Source organism: Spermophilus citellus (assembly GCF_964194105.1).
Source record: "Spermophilus citellus genome assembly, chromosome: 3".
Classification (NCBI taxonomy): Eukaryota; Metazoa; Chordata; class Mammalia; order Rodentia; family Sciuridae; genus Spermophilus; species Spermophilus citellus.
In genome coordinates, this window is record NC_138184.1 from 219,656,589 (window position 1) to 219,675,451 (window position 18,863).

General features: G+C 48.6%; 2 gene segments (V, D, J or C); both read left to right on the top strand.

Moving 5' to 3' along the window:
• The window catches only part of LOC308643818 (T-cell receptor beta-1 chain C region-like), a 107,063-nt gene extending 103,874 nt beyond the window's left edge, over nucleotides 1-3,189 (top strand). The window contains exons 3-6 of the C gene segment in view: nucleotides 1,629-2,006; nucleotides 2,418-2,435; nucleotides 2,578-2,684; nucleotides 2,960-3,189.
• Nucleotides 3,190-6,815: 3,626 nt separating this feature from the next.
• Nucleotides 6,816-11,392, top strand: LOC308643817 (T-cell receptor beta-1 chain C region-like). The segment is given in 5 exons: nucleotides 6,816-7,190; nucleotides 9,831-10,208; nucleotides 10,620-10,637; nucleotides 10,780-10,886; nucleotides 11,174-11,392.
• Nucleotides 11,393-18,863: the final 7,471 nt, after the last annotated feature.

The following is an 18,863-nucleotide window of genomic DNA, read 5'->3' on the forward strand; positions in this document are numbered from 1 at the left end:
TGGAGGCAGTAGGGCCCAGGCTGGTGAGGCCAGCGTGGTTTAAGGGCTGCTCCTGAGGCCTGGGGACATAGTCCATGTCATGGCACTGCAGGAGCAGCAGGGAGTCTCTGGGGTGTGCTGGGCTTCGTGGGTATCAGAGAGAGAAGTCTCAATAGACCGTTACAACGGGAAACTTACCCCATCTCAGCAACAGGTTAAGTATAAAGGCAAAAAAAAAAATTAGTTTGGAGACCCTATTTTCTCAGATCTCAACATTTTCACTGGGACGTTGAGGTAAAGGGCCATCCTGTAACCCTAACAGAGCCATTGCCACGCTTTGGAAGAAGCAGGTGGGTGAGGGGAATGGGCTGGAAACAGTACTGAAATAATGGGATACCAAGTCATGCCAGGACGGGTCCCTGGGAAGACAGTGCCCTGCTGGTAGGGGCTCAAGCCAAAAAATTTAATTGAAAGTGCTAATCACTGAATTCCAAGTCCTGGGTTCAATGGAATGCGTCCCAGCGTAGGGTATGATGGTTCATTCCATTTGAAAGATGACTTAAATCATCTCTAGCTCCCTAAGAGATGTAAAATGGGTAAAAATCCTTTATAAAGGATTCAACTGATTTGACAACTTGCATTTGTGTTAATTTTCATCCCTGCATCATCATAGTGTTTGTCTTTTTCCAAACCTGTGCCTCAAATTTCCCAAACATTTCTCAAATTTAGACAGAGTGGAGTCACCTTGGCATGGCACATTTATGTACTATGGTCAGAGCAGAGCCAAACAGGGCAGCAAACTCTGGCAAAAGAGCAGGTGCATGCACAGTGGATTTGGTCCCTTCCGTTCCTCATGAGGCATCACACGAGGTAATGCCTTCCAATGATTCCAGAAATTCTTCCCTCTCATCTGCCAAGCGTGTGAAAGTACCCAGAGATTTCCAGTGTGAGCCTTTTGCTGAAATGGCCGACGGACCTGGTGATGTGTTTATAACAGCAATCAGGCTTTGACTAATTTTCATAATGCACAAGGTCTTTCATAGAAGTATAGCCATTCTGGGCAAGCCACCACACCTGCTTGAAAAATAAACACAATGAGGAAAGTGTGTCTTCTGGGCAAGAAAGGCTTATTCTAATCTGTGGTATTGTTGAAACAAATTAATACCACATTTTTTAAAAAAGAAAAATTATAATTAGAAAAAAATAAATTTGATTCCTTCCATCATGCTGCTGATGGGAATTCTCTGCCTCAAAATCCAGGCTCACTAAATGGTACACTGACTGTTTCTGAGTCTGAAAATCATTATCTATGTTCTCAGCATGATGCTGAACTAGGAAAAAAACAGACTGATAAGTTTTTTTTTTGAAAGATCAGCAAAAAAGTCCCAGAGTAAGAGAAATAACAAAAGCAAAAAAAAAAAAAAAAATCATGTCCTTAGGGAGATGGGGGTGTGCAGTAAGCAGTACCTGTACATGAGATAAGGATAGAAGGAGAGCGACAGAGATGGGGACAGTGACCCCAAGCAAACAGTATCGACCACAACATAACTTTGTATTATCTTGAGGGTCAAACATGCACACATAGAGTCTCCACCTGACCCACAGTGATCTCACAGCAGCCCTGTTCCCAACCCCACTTCACTTTCCAGAGGACCTGAAGAAGGTGACCCCACCCAAGGTCACTGTGTTTGAGCCATCAGAAGCAGAGATCGACAGGAAAAAAAAGGCCACCCTCGTGTGCCTGGCCACAGACTTCTACCCAGACCACGTGGAGCTGAGCTGGTGGGTGAATGGAAAGGAGGTGCAAAATGGGGTCAGCACGGACCCTCAGCCCTCCAATGCCACCAGGGACTCCAAATACTTCCTGAGCAGTCGCCTGAGGGTCTCTGCCACCTTCTGGCTCAACCCTCGCAACCACTTCCGCTGCCAAGTGCAGTTCTATGGGCTCTCAGAGGAAGACGAGTGGACCGAGGAGGGGCCCAAACCCATCACCCAGAATGTCAGTGCTGAGGTCTGGGGCCGAGCAGGTGAGCAGGGCCTGGGGAGGCTGTGAGGAGATGGGGCCGCACCAGGGGAGCACAAAGATGAGGTACAGTCAGAAAGTCTAGATGCAGGGCTGGGGGTGGAGAAGAGGACTAAAGGCCATCAGGAAGGGGAGCTGGGCACCTAGGGCTAACTCCTCCCCATCCTCTGCCCAATAGCCTAAGAGCTAGGGGCCCCTTTCTCCATGGAGCTCAGCACCTGGGTACCCCTCTGTCCCCTTGGTGCTGCCACTCATTATAGGACTCAAGAATGATGGGTGACCTTGTCCCAGGAGAAGAAAGATGGTCCCAGGGCTCAGAGAGGATTGGCCAGGACCAGGCTTGAGGCTGACTTGGTTCCAACCTGCTTAAAGAGATGAGGTCTCTCACCCATCTTTCTCCCCTCTTTTCTTTCAGACTGTGGTGTCACCTCAGGTGAGTGAGCTGCTTCCTTTCTGTTCATCTCCCTGGTCTTGTCTCTGGACCCAGGACACAGAGAACTCTTGGACAATGGGGTGTGGGGCAGGCCAGACCACGTGCTCTCAGGGACTTACCTGCTCTGTCTTTGTCCCAACAGTGACCTATCAGCAAGGGGTGCTGTCTGCCACCATCCTCTATGAGATCCTGCTAGGGAAGGCCACTGTGTACGCTGTGCTGGTCAGCACTCTGGTGCTGATGGCCATGGTAAGGAGGAGGGTGGGATGGGGCAGGCATGTTACAGGAAATCTCACAACCCAAACTCGGAAGCACAGATATAGAGACCCTCAGGATCATTTACGGTGGTAGGGAAGGAAGGAGCTTTACTCATATACATTGAAAGACAACCTGAGACTCCAGAGTCCTAATAGGAAGAAAAATCTGTGGTCCCCCAAACAACCAGTGGGTTTGTGAGGAGACTTACTGTTTGTTTGGTCAATGGCCCTTCCACTTCTTCTTAATCCCCACCTCCCCTGCTGCAGGTCAAGAGAAAGGATTCCTGAAGCTATCTCTGGAGGTGCAGCCAGGAACTTTCAACCCAATATGGCGCTGCATGGATTCTCCTTTGCCAATGCTTCTGAAGGGATTTTATCCCTCTCCTGACCCCAATATCTATCCCCTATAGGCATGCTCACTTGATCATTTTTGCTTAAATTTCCCTAACCCAAAGGAATCCTAGAATGCTTAGATGATCAGACAAATAAAATGTCCTGTTCTGGCCTAACATGATATTTCTGCTTCTTTTCTGTCTCAGAATTCCCCATGGCTCTTCCCGTTTAGTCAGGATAGAAACAGCAGGCATTCAAGAAAAGGCAGAACCCTCCAGTCAGAAAAGTCAGGGACCCCCCTGTGATTGACAGGAGAGATTAATTAAATGTGAAAAGGTGGTAATGGGAGTTGAAGACTATATACCAAGAATAGTCTATGGAGAGGCGGAGTACAGCAATTTTCTCTCCTTCCCTGGACAAATGTGCTCCAAGGAACAGCAGACCCATACAAATGTGTCCATCTGTCAACTGGTCATATAATCCTTGTTGACAAGGCTTGGTTCCCTATATGTCACCCAATATCCTTCCAGTCACTTCCTAGATTACACTTGTTCTCCATTAGTTCACCACATAGGTTTCCCAGCTGAAAATAAGAGAATGCACTGACTTGGAAACTTATTTTCAGTGGAAGATGTGTCTTACAGTTTAAGTTACAATCTGTTGATGAATTTCCCTTTAGTTGATTATATTGGTGTGAAAATGATTGCCTATAAGGATAGAAAATAAAGTTCTCTAAAACTAAAAATCAGCCCTATTTCTAGGTCTAGAGACCTCTGGGAAGCTCTCTGGTGTCTCCTGGTCACTGTGGTGATGTAGTCCCAGTCTTTTAGGTGGCATACAGATGAGAGTATAAACTCTATCTCATTATTCCATGCTTACCCACCCATCTTCCTATGTCTGGACCCCTAAGCCTTTTGCTCAGGTCACTGGGTACAGGATACTCCTATCCATCCTGGCTGGAATGACAGCACTCTTTCTCTCTCATGACTTCTACTTGGCCTTCAGGATCTGACTTCGATCTCTTTCCTTCCCAAAAGCCTCTCGGGCCCTTCATCGCCCTGTCTTTCCCCTTTTCTCCCCTGAGACTGGATGAACTACACCATCCAAGTGCCTGATGCAGAGGATGCCTCCCCTTCCTGACTCAACATACTTAATGGAAACGACCTCTTGTCTGATACCCCCATTTGACTGGGAGGTTCTTTTGTTTTATGATAGTATCCCTGGAATATGGCCTGATGCCTTGGTTCAGTGTAGACACCAGATAGGAATCTGAATAGTCAGTGAATAAACAGTGAACCCAAAGTGACCCAATTCAGGAGCATCATCACCAGTCCTTACTGACATAGCCATCTCCCTACACCACACAGCTGTTTCTCTCTAATGCAACATGTGCATGTTTTCAAAAGGTGTCTGTGCATATATGTACACAAATGTATACATATGAATATATTTACACACCTACTCATTGAACACATGTCATTGCAGTGATTTGCTTTTGACCTCCAAGAAAATAAAGGTATCCCAATTATAGTCCCCCAGTTCATAAAGGAGCTAAGTCACGACTACAAAGACCTGGAATTCAAGAACATGCATTGAAACAGCAATTGAGCTGTCCACTAACATGTAGAGACTGGCAATTAACTTGGGCTGGGATAATCAAGGAAGAGTCTGAAGAGATGGTAAACTCTTCAAAGGAAGAATCGGGCTCAGCCGTCCACTAGAGAGTGGTAATACCAAGTTAGAGGTATGAACAAAAGCCCAAACATATTAGGTCTATCAATTTAGCTGGAAGGCTCAGAGGTAGGAGTAATCAAAATTACTCTTACCGTTGCAAATAGCATGCGGCCTGATGCAGAATAGATGCTCACTAAATACCTGTGGAAAAAATAAATAAGGAGTGTGGACTTTGTCCAGGAAGCAATAGGAAGTATTGCGGTTTCTGAGTTGTTTGTCCTTGTGCCTCAAGTTGCCATCACCTGCATCATGGATTGCTCTGTTAAAGTTGTCCCCCCCCTCCCCCACGCTTATCTACTTCACTATAAATGCCAGTTTGAGCAGGTGGGCACAGTGAGTCCCAGAAGGGAGACCCAATGACATAGATGATCTCCTCAGAATGGCACATGTTCCAGGGAGGGGCTCTTTGCCCTCATTACCACACCACCACTAGCACAATAACCAGCCACAAGCCCCTCCCCAATTTAGATTTACCTTGGGTTTGTGTTTGCCTAGCCCCACTCAGACTAACCTCTGCCACCTGCACCTTCTGCCTCTGCCCAGTGGCTGGGGGAGGGGCACCAATGGGGAAGAAACATTTTTGTATCATAATATAACATTGTGGGGAGTGGGGGGAGCACAATGATTCAAGTAGAGGAGATGCTTTTACAAAAAGCCCTGACCCAGAAAATATACCCTCTAGCCAGGGGAAAGCAGCTACCAGATGGGCAGAGGTCTGTGCTGCTGGTCCCTACTGTTGTCTAGCAGGGTCCAAGACTGAGTGAATACCTGTGTTATCTCCCTGCTCACAGCTTTCCTTAAATGAGAAGGGCAAGGCAACTAAGTAGGGTTGCTATTCAGTATTTTTCATAAAACTTGCCCTTGGCAAAGTACTTGTGACTGCATCAAATATAATTAAAACTCGTAAAAACCTTGTAGAAAAGATACTATCCCATCTCTCAGATGAAGAAACTGAGGTCAGAGAGGTTACAGGTTATATATATATATATAGTAAGAGGCAGGGTTTAGTCTAAAACCCTCCAGGCTACCCAACACTACCAACACCCCATCAGATTTCACCTTCACTGTATCATCCCCAAACCAAGTGAATTCTCATCTAATCGGGGGTGACCTCTGCAATATCCTTTACTTTGTCCAATTAAGTCTAGAGGTGGGAAGTGGAAAACCGAGGAGAGGGAGGGCGAGCCTTTCCCCTTCTCCTGGCCTTAGTGAGGAAGGCAAGGAGCAGGAATTCTTGACAGCACCTTGCCACTGTGCTCCTATGCCGAGCAGTTCTTTGGATCAGGGACCCGGCTCACCGTGCTAGGTAAGGCAGGCAGCTTCCAGGAGAAGTGGCTGATCAGCCTGGATGCCCCCTGAACCCTGGCCAACTTAGGGAAGTGGGCTCCGGACCATCGAGTGCCCTTCAGCGGGGAAAGCGGGGGTTTGTGACGGGATCCCAGGGCTGTGGGAACACAGTTCGCTCACAGTGGTTCTTTGGGGAAAGCTCCAAGCTCACCGCACTGGGTAAGGAGGAAGCTGGACGATATGGTGGGGTGGGATGGAGAGAGATGGGTAGCTAGTGGACTCCCTGTGAGGCTGCGCTGAGAGCCGCTCCTGGGCGCCTGAGCCCAAAGATCCCTGGTCCGGGTTCTGGGGGAGCGCTGGAGCGCTCAGGGTGGGTAGGGACCTGGGCTGGGGCTGGGACAGCAGGAGCGGGCCGGGCGGGTTTTTGTCCTGGGCCTGGAGGCTGTGAGCTCAGATACTCAGTATTTTGGCCCAGGAACTCGGCTGACGGTGCTAGGTAAGCGGGGGCACATGGGGAACCGGGGTGCAGGAGTGGGGGGCCCCCGGGGGACGCCGGAGTGCCGCCAGTTTTTGTGCCGCTCTGGGGGGCTGTGAGCCAAAACACTCAGTACTTCGGTGCCGGAACCCGGCTGTCGGTGCTAGGTGAGCCGGGGCCGCCGCCGGGCACAGGGTGGGACTGTGGCACGGGTTTTTGTGCCGGGCTCGGGGGCCGTGAACCAAGGGACCCAGTACTTCGGACCAGGCACGCGGCTGCTGGTGCTAGGTGAGCGGCGGCGGGCGGGGACGGTGGCGGGAGCTGGTCGCTTGGGTCCAGTTTTTGTGGGGAGCCCCCGGGCTGTGCTCTGGAGCCGGTACCCTGACTTTCGGGGCTGGCAGCCGGCTGACCGTACTGGGTGAGTGTCGGGGGACTTGCAGCTCGGGAGCCGATCCGGATGGATGAGGGCGTGGTCCGGGGGCTGCTCCGGCTCCTCTGCACCTTTTTCCCGGAACTGCGCTCCAGCCAACCGGTCCCGGAGCTGGGAGCCAGGGGCTGGGACCCTGGGGTGGGAAGTGGCTCGGGCGCTGCCGGGGTTTGCGCGCGGGGCTGTGCCTCCGTGCTCCTACGAACAGTACTTCGGTCCCGGCACCAGGCTCACGGTCATAGGTGAGATTCGCGCGTGTCCCCCACCTTCCTATCTGAGCCCCGTGGTCCCCCGATGGGTGCGGGGTGGAGGGGAGCTGTGGGCCCGCAGAAAGTTAGCGATCCGGGGTCAGCTTTGCAAATTCACCTCCCGGCTTCTCCGCAGCTTGGTGAAGAACAGGTTGGGTAGGGAGGTGCTCAGGGTCTAGGAACCTGGACACAGGACATGGCCAGTTTCTCTCTTTTTCTGAGATGTTTAGGGACAGGCTGGGCGACAGAGACGATTTAGTAGGACTCCCCTTCCGAGAACCGCTAGACTGGAGAAAAAGAGAAGGGCAAGCCTGGTTGGGGACTAGGTAGAGGGAGATATGTCTGCTAAGAAGCAAAAAGAACTGAATGCCCAGAAACAGCAGGAATGAACCAAGAGGGTAGTGCCCGCCAAAGCGGGGCTCCGGGCAGGTGTTGGGGCAGAAATTATTTAGACTAGGGTCAGTTGAAAAGAGAAGAAAAAGGCTGCCAGACAAGAGAGGAACAGGGAAGCCAACACCACAGCCAGATAAGCATGAGTCGGTAAAGAAGAATCAAAACAAGAAAACGAGCTGATGCTCGGCAGTATAGATTTAAAATTATATTAAAACCCCTCCATCTCTTTCCTCCTAAGTGTGTGGGACCCCTGAAGCAGGGGTGGAGGCCCAGTGTCCACTCCTGCTCATAGCTGGTCATTAAACAGGTGCAGGCAGGAATGGGGGCACCTCAGCTTCTGGGATGTATTTACTCCCTAGATGAAAATCCCACCCCTACTAGCCTGAAATCTCTGTCACTCACTCTAGGTATCCTTGTTAAAACAGCTCAGACTTTCTGTTCATTTATCACAAATACAGGTTTAAATGCAGTTATTTTGCCTGAGAGGTGAGAAAAATTCCCTGGAAGATCTTAGGCTCTGGGGGTGAAAGGAACCTTAAACACCACCTGCTGAGAACACTGAAGCCAGAGAAATAACTCACAGTCTTGGTGTACTAACCAGATTGTATGATAAGCACAACTCCAGGCACCAACTGTCATTAAGCTGGATCCAATGGGGCTGGTTCAGCTTCACTAAAGTGTGCCCTGAGGAAATTCTAGATTCCTGTGACCAGCTGGGGTAGAGAAAGATAGACTTTGAGCCAGATGAAGCTGGGTCCAAATCCCTAGCATTTTAGTCATTTAGAAATTATTTAGACTAGGGTCAGTTGAAAAGAGAAGGAAAAGGTAAAAAGAAAAAGAAAGGTAAAAAAGGTAAAAAGAAAAAGGTAAATGTGAGCTTCAGTTTCTGCGTAATATAGAAACAGGGTGGAGGGCTGTGTATGTGCGAGAGGTAGACTGGGAAGAGCAAAGAGGAAGCTCACAGTATGGCCTGAGGCTAGTCCATAGCAGAATGAATACGAACAGCAGCTCACTAGGGCACATTGTTATATTCACACAGGCCAGTAGAGTCATAGAGACAACCTTTGAGGGGTAGTGGGGGTCTGCTTATGTTTGTTCTGCCAGCGGTATTGGTAAATATCCTAGGGAATAGCTCACATGGTTTAAGGCACTTTAATTTTATTATAGGGACTGAGTGAGGTCAGAGAAGTACACTCCATATTGCCCTTGGAAATTGGCAGGATCCCATTCTAGGCAGTTTAACCTACAATATTTAGTGTGAGTACTAGCGACCTCAGAGTCTTTGAAACAGAGTGAAAGATAGAAGTGAGGATATTATCATTTTACCCCAGTCTCTGCCAGTTTAGACCTAAAAGCATAACTAACTAGCAAGGAAGGAGGTAGGGTGAAGGGAGGTTGACCATATGAAGATAGGACCAGCTACAAATTTTGCAGGCCCAGCTTAAACTAAAAATGCCAGAGCTACTATTAAAAAGATATTTAGAATTTGGAAATGGTGGCATCAGGCACTGGGTCTTTCTAAGCCTGTAATCCTGTATTGCAAGTATGCAGGCAGAACTGAGGTGGCACTGGAAGGAGGTGATATCCATAGAACTGTGAGGAAGGGACAAAATAAATTTTCTCCAGAGCCCAGAATACGAATACTATGGGTTCTCATAAGAAGTATATTGCTTCAGTTTAATAGAACTGCTCAGAAACAAAAAGGAATCAAGGAAAAGCAAAGAATGAAACTTGGGTGGCACTTGGAGGCAGAGGAAACTGCAGGAAAAAAAAATGACACAGGGACATGAAAAAGACTGTCCTGAGTTTGCATTGATGGGAAAAATCAGTTCTAGGATTCAGCTACGGTTATTTCTGATTTCTATCCAAGACTCCATTTTAATAGCTACTATATAAAATGATGAGAAGTAGCAAGTAAACTTGTATTTGTGGAGGAGAAATAAATAATTGTCAATGAAGGGACACAATCCCAAATGTTAGAGAGTGCCCTTTCATAAGCCATGTAAGGGAGACAGTCAGTGAACAGTGCCTGTTCTTCAGGTGAATTCAAAGGAAAGGCAAGGAAGAGAGAGAACACCAAAGGGGAATGGAACACTGACCACCTGCACCCCCAAAGCAAACAGTACCCTCTACAACTTAACTTTGTATTATCTTGAGGGTCAAACATGCACACATAGAGTCTCCACCTGACCCACAGTGATCTCACAGCAGCCCTGTTCCCAACCCCACTTCACTTTCCAGAGGACCTGAAGAAGGTGACCCCACCCAAGGTCACTGTGTTTGAGCCATCAGAAGCAGAGATCGACAGGAAAAAAAAGGCCACCCTCGTGTGCCTGGCCACAGACTTCTACCCAGACCACGTGGAGCTGAGCTGGTGGGTGAATGGAAAGGAGGTGCAAAATGGGGTCAGCACGGACCCTCAGCCCTCCAATGCCACCAGGGACTCCAAATACTTCCTGAGCAGTCGCCTGAGGGTCTCTGCCACCTTCTGGCTCAACCCTCGCAACCACTTCCGCTGCCAAGTGCAGTTCTATGGGCTCTCAGAGGAAGACGAGTGGACCGAGGAGGGGCCCAAACCCATCACCCAGAATGTCAGTGCTGAGGTCTGGGGCCGAGCAGGTGAGCAGGGCCTGGGGAGGCTGTGAGGAGATGGGGCCGCACCAGGGGAGCACAAAGATGAGGTACAGTCAGAAAGTCTAGATGCAGGGCTGGGGGTGGAGAAGAGGACTAAAGGCCATCAGGAAGGGGAGCTGGGCACCTAGGGCTAACTCCTCCCCATCCTCTGCCCAATAGCCTAAGAGCTAGGGGCCCCTTTCTCCATGGAGCTCAGCACCTGGGTACCCCTCTGTCCCCTTGGTGCTGCCACTCATTATAGGACTCAAGAATGATGGGTGACCTTGTCCCAGGAGAAGAAAGATGGTCCCAGGGCTCAGAGAGGACTGGCCAGGACCAGGCTTGAGGCTGACTTGGTTCCAACCTGCTTAAGGAGATGAGGTCTCTCACCCATCTTTCTCCCCTCTTTTCTTTCAGACTGTGGTGTCACCTCAGGTGAGTGAGCTGCTTCCTTTCTGTTCATCTCCCTGGTCTTGTCTCTGGACCCAGGACACAGAGAACTCTTGGACAATGGGGTGTGGGGCAGGCCAGACCACATGCTCTCAGGGACTTACCTGCTCTGTCTTTGTCCCAACAGTGACCTATCAGCAAGGGGTGCTGTCTGCCACCATCCTCTATGAGATCCTGCTGGGGAAGGCCACTGTGTATGCTGTGCTGGTCAGCACCCTGGTGCTGATGGCCATGGTAGGGAGAGGGGTGAGGGAGCAGATGGGTGGAGGGAGGGGTGAAGTATTATTATGCATGGGATGTAAGGGGGTCTCTGAGCCAGCTCCAGCCCTGATCCACTGTCATCCCAATGAGACTGCAGGGGACTGCAGGCCAAGGAGGAAAGGCAGACTCACTAAGAATATGCCACTGGGGGATGGGAGAAACAAGGAGCCCTCCTCTAGTCAGGCCCAGCTTCTGCCCGCTCTGCTCCACTCCCACTGCTTTGTGGCCCCTGGGCCCTGGCAATGTCCTCTCTTTCTCAGGTGAAGAAGAAGAATTGCTGAGGCCAGGTCTGATCACGTGTCTTGAGCTGTTCTCCAGCCTCACCTTGATTCTCCTGTTCCTAATCCAACCTATGGACCTAAAGAGTTACTCTTCACCTCTCATCACCTTCCTACTGGGATACTCATCCTTCTCTCTGCTTCTGGGAAGATTGAGCTTATAGCCCTGAATCTGAAACATTTTTTACCAATAAAAATGGGTATTTGGGGCCTGGTTGTGTCTCATGGATTTCTTTGGCATTCTGCCCTTCATTGACCTCCATTCTGACCTGCAAAAGACAGCATGTCCAAAGGCATGCAGAGTGACTATCTTGCCTCCTCTGACTAAGACTCTTTCCTCCAGTACATTATGATGAGGGTCCCCAAAAGTTGTGGACTGTATCAGACTTTCCTAGTTCCCAGTATGAGATTAGTCTGAAAGGCAGTGGCTGGACTCTGGAAAACCAGCAAGTCAAGGACAGAGAGGGAAGATCATGGTGAAGTATAACCCTTCCCAGCACAAGACAGAGATCAAGCGGACCAGATCAAATGTCCTTCGTTACCCCTTTAGGTTTTGTCTGTATGTCCTGAACACCTCCAGTTTTATTTCAGGATTTGGACTTCAGATTTGTGTTGCTCTGCAGATCTAGGCTGGAATCCTAGAGAAGATGGAGTTGATAAAACTGTTCTATGAAATCTGGGATGAGTAATCGCCCAGAAGCAAGGACCAAGGAGGCTGAGGCCATATGCATACAGTAGCCCTTCTATCTGTTCCTGCACTTGATGGATGGAGATCTCACTTCCCCAAGCACATGGTGTTAGGGACACCTATAGGGTGGAGACAGTTACCTTACAGGGGTGAACTTTGCATGAAGATGGAACACTATACTATGGAGTGTATGCATGTGATCAGATAGAGAAGGCAGAGAATAGTAAATGGCCCCATGTAAGTATTGGAAGCAAGTGTGGATCTCCCCATTTTACAGGTATAGAAACTATAGTTCACAGATCAAGTAACTGGTAAGGGGTGACATTGTGGCATGTTCTTCTGAAGACAGCTGTTCTGGAAGCTTTTCCCAATTAGCAACCAGGGTGGTGTACTTGTTCCTGGTGTCATGGTGATTCTGGAGCAGCTGCCCCCAAACTCCAGGGAGGGCAGCACCCACAGATACACACTGGAGTTTGCCTTAATTCCTCAATGTTTAGTTTCCTAGGGCTGCAGAAAGAAAGTACATGACAAAGTACCATAACAGAGTGTCACAAGCTGGTTTAGAACAATATATATCTATTCTCTTGCAATTTGGAAGCTGGAAATCCAAAATTAAGTTATCAGCAGGGTTGGGCTCCCTGACAGCTCCCAGGAGGATCATTTCTTGCTTCTCTCTCTTCTGGTGACTCCGGCCTCTCCTAGGCTTCGGTCAGCATCACTCTCCCTCTGTCTTATAGGGCTCTCTCCTGTATCTCTGCTTCTAAATCCCCCTCTCCTTTCTCTTATGAAGACATGAGTCATTGTATTTAAAGCTCATCTTAAATCTCAAATGGCTTCATCTAGAGAGCTTAATCAATGACTTCTGCAGAGACAGATTTCCAAATAAAGTCACATTCTGAGGTTCTGGGTAGGCATGGTTCTGCAGGGATACTACACATCTGTGACAGTTTCTAAGAAGTGGAGGTGAGGGGTGTCATGGAGGCAACTTGCATAGGCCACGAAAGGATGATCCTTCACTAGGGTTGGCCTAAGGAGCTAATTACATTCTAGTAACATCCATCAGTCAAAACTATCTTTTAATGTCACAAACTGTAGTACTTTTTTTAACTGGCTGTTGCTTTTGCTGTTTATTTGTTGATTTGTTTCTATGGGAGCTAAAACAGCTTAACAGCAAAGGGAACAGGTTCTAGCCCTGTTCCAGCATCCACAAAAGGATGCCTCCTGCTCTTTAGACCTGGAGGGGCGGGGGGAGATGGGGAAGCTGCAAGCATATTATGGAGATTCCTTTCAGAGATTAGATGCAAAAGTTAAGCAGAAGAGGGGACGAGCAAATGCTTTGGAGAAAATGGAGTGTTGTAGGGTCTGGGGTGTAAAAGGACAGGGGTTTGCCCAAGCAGAGCTGTGAGGGGCTGAGCAGCTGTAGTGCTAGACTAGGGCAGAGGTGGGGGAGGGTAGCCCCTCACAGAAGAGAATGGGGTCTGAGGGTTTGGTGGTTGTTCTCTTGTGGATGCTGAAAGGAGAGGCCTTAGCAGGTGGGAATGTGTGGCAGAGTTGCTGCTCGGGTAACCCAGAGTTTTCGAGCAGGTCAAGGTGAAGAACAAACGAAGGAATCTTCTCCAGAGGATAAAGTCCAGTTGCATTTCACCCTCTCAGTCCAGGGTAACAGAGATGGGGAGAGTCAAAACCCCATCTAGTCCCTGCTCAACACCCCAAGTGACCCAGGAAAGTCCCCAAGTCTTTACTGCCCTTTCCTTGTCTCTCCCAAACATCACGGCTCCCAGCACTCAACTCACAGCCCTGGGAAGCTGTCTCTTCTGCCTCTACCTCTTTATCTAGAATTTAAGTATATTCTTCTGGAACAATCCCAGGCCTCCTCTCCATTCTTCCTCAGGTTAATCGTAACACCAATGGGTTATGTGTAGAACAGTCATATCATTTATTCTACCAATTGGGATCCTACTGAAAGTGAGGATGTCACTGAGAAGATGGGATGTAGGGACAGAAGGGAACCGGGACTTTCCTCAAAAAACCAGGACACAAGAAGCTCTGAGACAGTTCTTGGGTCCAGAGTTATTCCTGCCGTGGAGACACTAAAGAGATTCATCAACCCAGGCCTGTGCACTGGTTCTGACCTCGGGGCTAATTACAGTTCCATGTCATTAGGGAAGTATGGGCAGAATGTAGGACAGGAGCAGCAGCAAACTCCACAGGTGACACCAGTGTTGGGGGAAAAGCATGTTTACTTATAGAAAGAATCAGAACAAAGTGCCTCTAGAAAAGTGTCCTGGGGTGGTGGTGGAGCACTCCACTATCCTGTGGGGCACAGCTGAACTCCCTGTGGCTAGCCCTTCAAGAGAGGAACTGACTTGTGACCTTTACGAATTTAAGTGGCAGTGAGGAAAGGAAAGGGTCATCTAATAATGGGATGAAATAATCCAAGGGTCAGGTAATCATAGGAACTTCCTGGAGCTGGAAGGGAAGTCTTGTGATGCGGGGCTGCATGAGATGTTGTCCTCTCAAGAACCTTCCTATCAGGACAGTAGCCATAGAGATCTTCCTACTACACTGTTCATTGTGGAGTTACGGACGTTCTTTGTGTCTTGGGAACATCCAAGGGACAAAGACTTTGTTTTCTTTTAAGGAAGTGATTGGGGGGAAAGAGGCAAAGAAGAAAGAAAGAGGATTTTAGAATAAGAGAAGTTGAGCTAAGGGCAACAGGCCCTGGATACCAGCGTCTCCATCTTTTGCCCAGGCCCCCCATGTCTCTCTTTTATAATGACCCAGAAAGGAGAAGCCAGTGGGACCTGAGCCCCTGATAGTCTGTGTGATGCACAGCCCCAGATGTCAGGTAGGAGGAGCTTCTTGAGGGCACTCTGGTTAGGGACGGAAGCTGCAGTGCAGGGTTATACTGAGAGTCTTCTTGAAACCATGTGTGAAAATAAAAATGAAATGTGTGTATCCCTAGACACATTAGAGTGTCAGGAAGGCCAATGGGGATTGGCTAAAACCCACAAGCCAATTCTTAGTTTGCCACTGACCTGCGGATGAGTCCTCAAACTTTAATCACAGGGTCACTGTTACCAGGCATCTGGAAAAAGCGGCCTGTAGGAAGACCCACACTGCAGAATGCAGCACAGCCTGAACAGCAGTTTGGGTTTGAGTTCACTCATTGCTATGGCAGACTGCTGCGCTTTCCAGAAAGGTGATTGCTAATCCTTGGTATCCCATAATCTGAGACGTTACGCATCTCATCTGGGCCCCAAATGCAAAACATTCCCTGTTCCTGTCCTTATCTATGTCTCCCACCTCTGCTCACATCTGAGAGCCTTTCTTGTTTTGCTCTGTTTATTGATGGATCTGAAGCCCCTGACGTCCTCAACACACCCCACCTTTCTGTCTCTTCGTAAGATTTATTCTGACAATTCTTGGTCCTCTCCTGAAATAAGCAAGGTACATTTGGTGCACCCCACCCTTCCCCTAAGTCCCAGCGACATGCATTTCTCTACCATCTCCATCTATAATCTTTACCTCTGTTGCACCTGGGCTGCTAAGAAGGCTCCGGGGAGACGGGGTCCCAAAGAACAGCAAGTGGCATCTGTAAATTAGCAAACACAAGCTGAAATGGGCCCACAACTGTGACTCTTCCAAGTCCCTTCAGTTTGTTCTGCAACTGCTCTTGGCAGAGGTCTATGAGAGCCTGAGGAGTGGTCTTGGAGGGGAAACTGGGCCAGAGCTTCTTGTGGGCCTAGTCCCCACGACACCCTCACGAGACCCAAGTCTAATGGAAGTAAGTGGGTTTTGCACTAGCGACCCCTGGCTGTCCCCGCAGGGCTCTGGGCCATAGTGGCAGTTACAACTTGATCCTCTGCCCCCGGCACTCCCTGATGGGACTGCATTTTCCTGGATCTTGGAATTGCAGACACTCTGGGTAGTAAAGAAACATAATAATGGAATCCTGACTCTCCTCCTCCTCCCCAGTTAGGCTCGAACTATCCACAGAGAACTCTTGTCTGAGTAGCACAGCCGTATGAAGAATTTCTTCCTCTTTAAGTATACATAAATCTCACCTTGTCCTTCTCACTGGTCATAATTATACCCCTATGAAAGCCCTTCATAAGATAGTTTGGGTGCCCAGATTTAGTCAAAACTCCAGAAATACATGAGGTACAAAATTGTCAGAGCTTTAAAAAGTTTGACTATGAAGAATATGGACATTGAAGCCAAAGAGACCTGGGTTCAAGCCTTAGCTCCATCTCTTCCCAACTTTGTGACCTTGGGTAAGTGACCACCCAAGACTCAGCTTTCCTTTGTGTAAAATGAGCTCAATCCCAACCTTAACTTCACATGATGGTTTTATCTTATTTAACGCACATGACATGCAAAGCTCTTAGCAGAGCATCAACAATATTAGCTGTTGTTATAATTACCATTATCCTGAAGGTGTTTTTCAACCTAGACAGTTCTAGTTTCTTCCACTTTGTTCTCAGATACAGTTCTGAGCTCTTCATACTCTCTATAGCCCTGTCACTGTCTTCTGAAAACATTTAACTTTTCTTTTATCCTTCTATCTTTTTGGAAGGGAAGTGTTCAAAAAAGTACTGAGCACCAGGTGGGTTCTGACCCACAGGGCAAAAGGGAGATTTCTCTCCTCATTCTCAAGATCCAACATATTGGTTTTCATTTGGGCAATTTTTTAATTTTTCATACCTTCCTGGCCCCATTGACTCAGAGCTCACTTTTGACTCAGAATTCTGGGTTTTGTTCACATGTGCTGCCTGTGAGGCATGTATTCTCCTTCCTGGGTGCATGCTGTTGGTTTCTTTCTTTAGTGGGGGAAGGGTGCAGAGGCTACTTGCTTACTTTCATCACATTTCTTCAGCTCATCTCTCCAGCTTGCCTGGCTTCTGCAGGTTCTGACTCTGTAGCCGTGATATTTACCCCTCCATCCTCACAGCATCTCAGATGTTCATTTTGCTTCATTTCTTCCTTAAAACTGATTCCTAAAATTGGTAGCAAGAGCATAGCTCAATAGAAAACCCGTGTTCCCTAAGCTTTGTCTGAAGTCCAGGAGCTGCCAAAACAGAGAATTAGCTTCTGGTCCCCCTCTGTCCCCAGATACCTGGCCCTAAGCCACCCATTCATAGTCTCTAGACTTCCAAGTCCTTCTTTGTGAAATAAGAAAATGGAGTAAGGTGATCTGTAGTGTCTTCAAGCTCTATCTTAGATTTGTTGATTCAAAGCTACGGTCTTCAAGCTAGAAAGAGGGTAGTGTCTCAAAGAACCAAAGCTCTTCCCAGCCCCAAGTCATGTACATGTGTGACATTAGTCTCAAAGGGACAGTGCTAATACCAGAGCCCCACAGTTAATGAGAGGCACCTGGAGCCCTGGCACCAGTTCCCTGGCCCTACTCCAGGAAAGAGGTCTAGAGCCATGAATGAGAGAAGAAAACAATATGAAACAGCAGCCTAGACTTGCTTCAAAGGTCAGGAAGTGGAGAGATACAGGTCGGGGCTTTTTAGGTTGGTGCAGACAATTGGGGAAGGGATAGGAGTGTCTCAGCCCAGCCAGAGCTGCTGGACTGTTTATCTCTGAGTAACATCAGCACCAAGTAACAACAGCCACCTGCCCAAGCTCCATCTCGGGGAGTCACAACAGGATGTGGTTTGACATTAGCCAGGTCCCACATCTGGGGTGCCTGTGAAAGTCCCTCCCCCACCCACCTTCTGAGCATCATGAAAACCACACTCTCCACATCCTGCCCCCAAGTCCTTCCCATACCAACTTTTCTGCCAGAACCTCTGACTAGTACCCTGGCAGTGAACTAGAACTTCAGAGAGCAGAGAAAGGGGTCTCTGGGGGAATCGGGTGTCTCGGCTCCACCTGCAGCTCCAGCCCACCGACCTATCTTTCACACCTGCTGGAGGTCACACACCAAGTCAGAGGCTGCAGGGGGCACCGTGGAGACAGTGAAGAATGAGAGCAACTGCAGTAACTGCTCTGACCTCATTGGGGTTCCTGGGGTCCCACATCACTCAGGCACTTCCTCCTCCCCCCTTTCCCCAAGCTCCCTGCCACCTCCCTCCACATGCACCCTGCCCCCACTTCCTTCCACTCACATCAGAAGAGATAACAGTGAGTCACAAGGAGGGGAGCCTAGATAATCAACAGACTGCAAAATGGACAGTCCCTGGACATTCGGGCTGCTGTCTGTGTGCAGCACTGACCGGGTTTTTCTAAGCTCCATCCTCTGGTGACTAAAACCTGCAAAGTCCATGTGTTTGATTTTCTATTCCATCTGGGTAAGAGGAGGAGGAAGAACATAATAGAAAAGAGAATGTAAAACCAGAGAGGCAGAAATCACCCCCCTGAGATGGGGACAGACATCACAGGGCACATGACAGGCCAACGCCACTCTGTAGCCATTAAAAGGTCCTCTCATACTCCACTCAAGGCATATGATCCTGGACAAAAATGTGAAGTAGCCCTCTTTGTGTCTCAGCAGCTTCCCAAACTGGCCCTTCTGCGTCTTCCCCAAACTGTCTCTAGGCCCTAGGACGTTTCCCCTCAACTCCATGGTGGCTGGGATCCACATGAGGTGACTTGAGGGGCATTTCTCTGGCTACCAACAGGTGGCCCTGGATCTTCCACGTGCCAAAGACCAGGGAATGGGATGCTTGTACATGATTATCCCGGCACACCTACAAAGTCAAAGCCAAGATCTGGTTTCTGCCTGGATGCTTTCCTAGAAAAGAAACAGCTTATTGTGACCAATAGGGAAAGTGAGTTTGATGAATTCCTGGTGAGAAATGGCAGATCAGCGTCTGCCACTCTGAGCTGGTTTCCTTTTCCCTCTGCAGTTGTGCTGACTGGGGATTTCTAAAGTTCCAAATGTGGTAGAATCAGTTATGGAAATAGCATCCTTGTGCAAGAGAGAGGCATGGAGGATTTTTACCCATCCCTGATAAACTTAGATGGCTTTTAAGC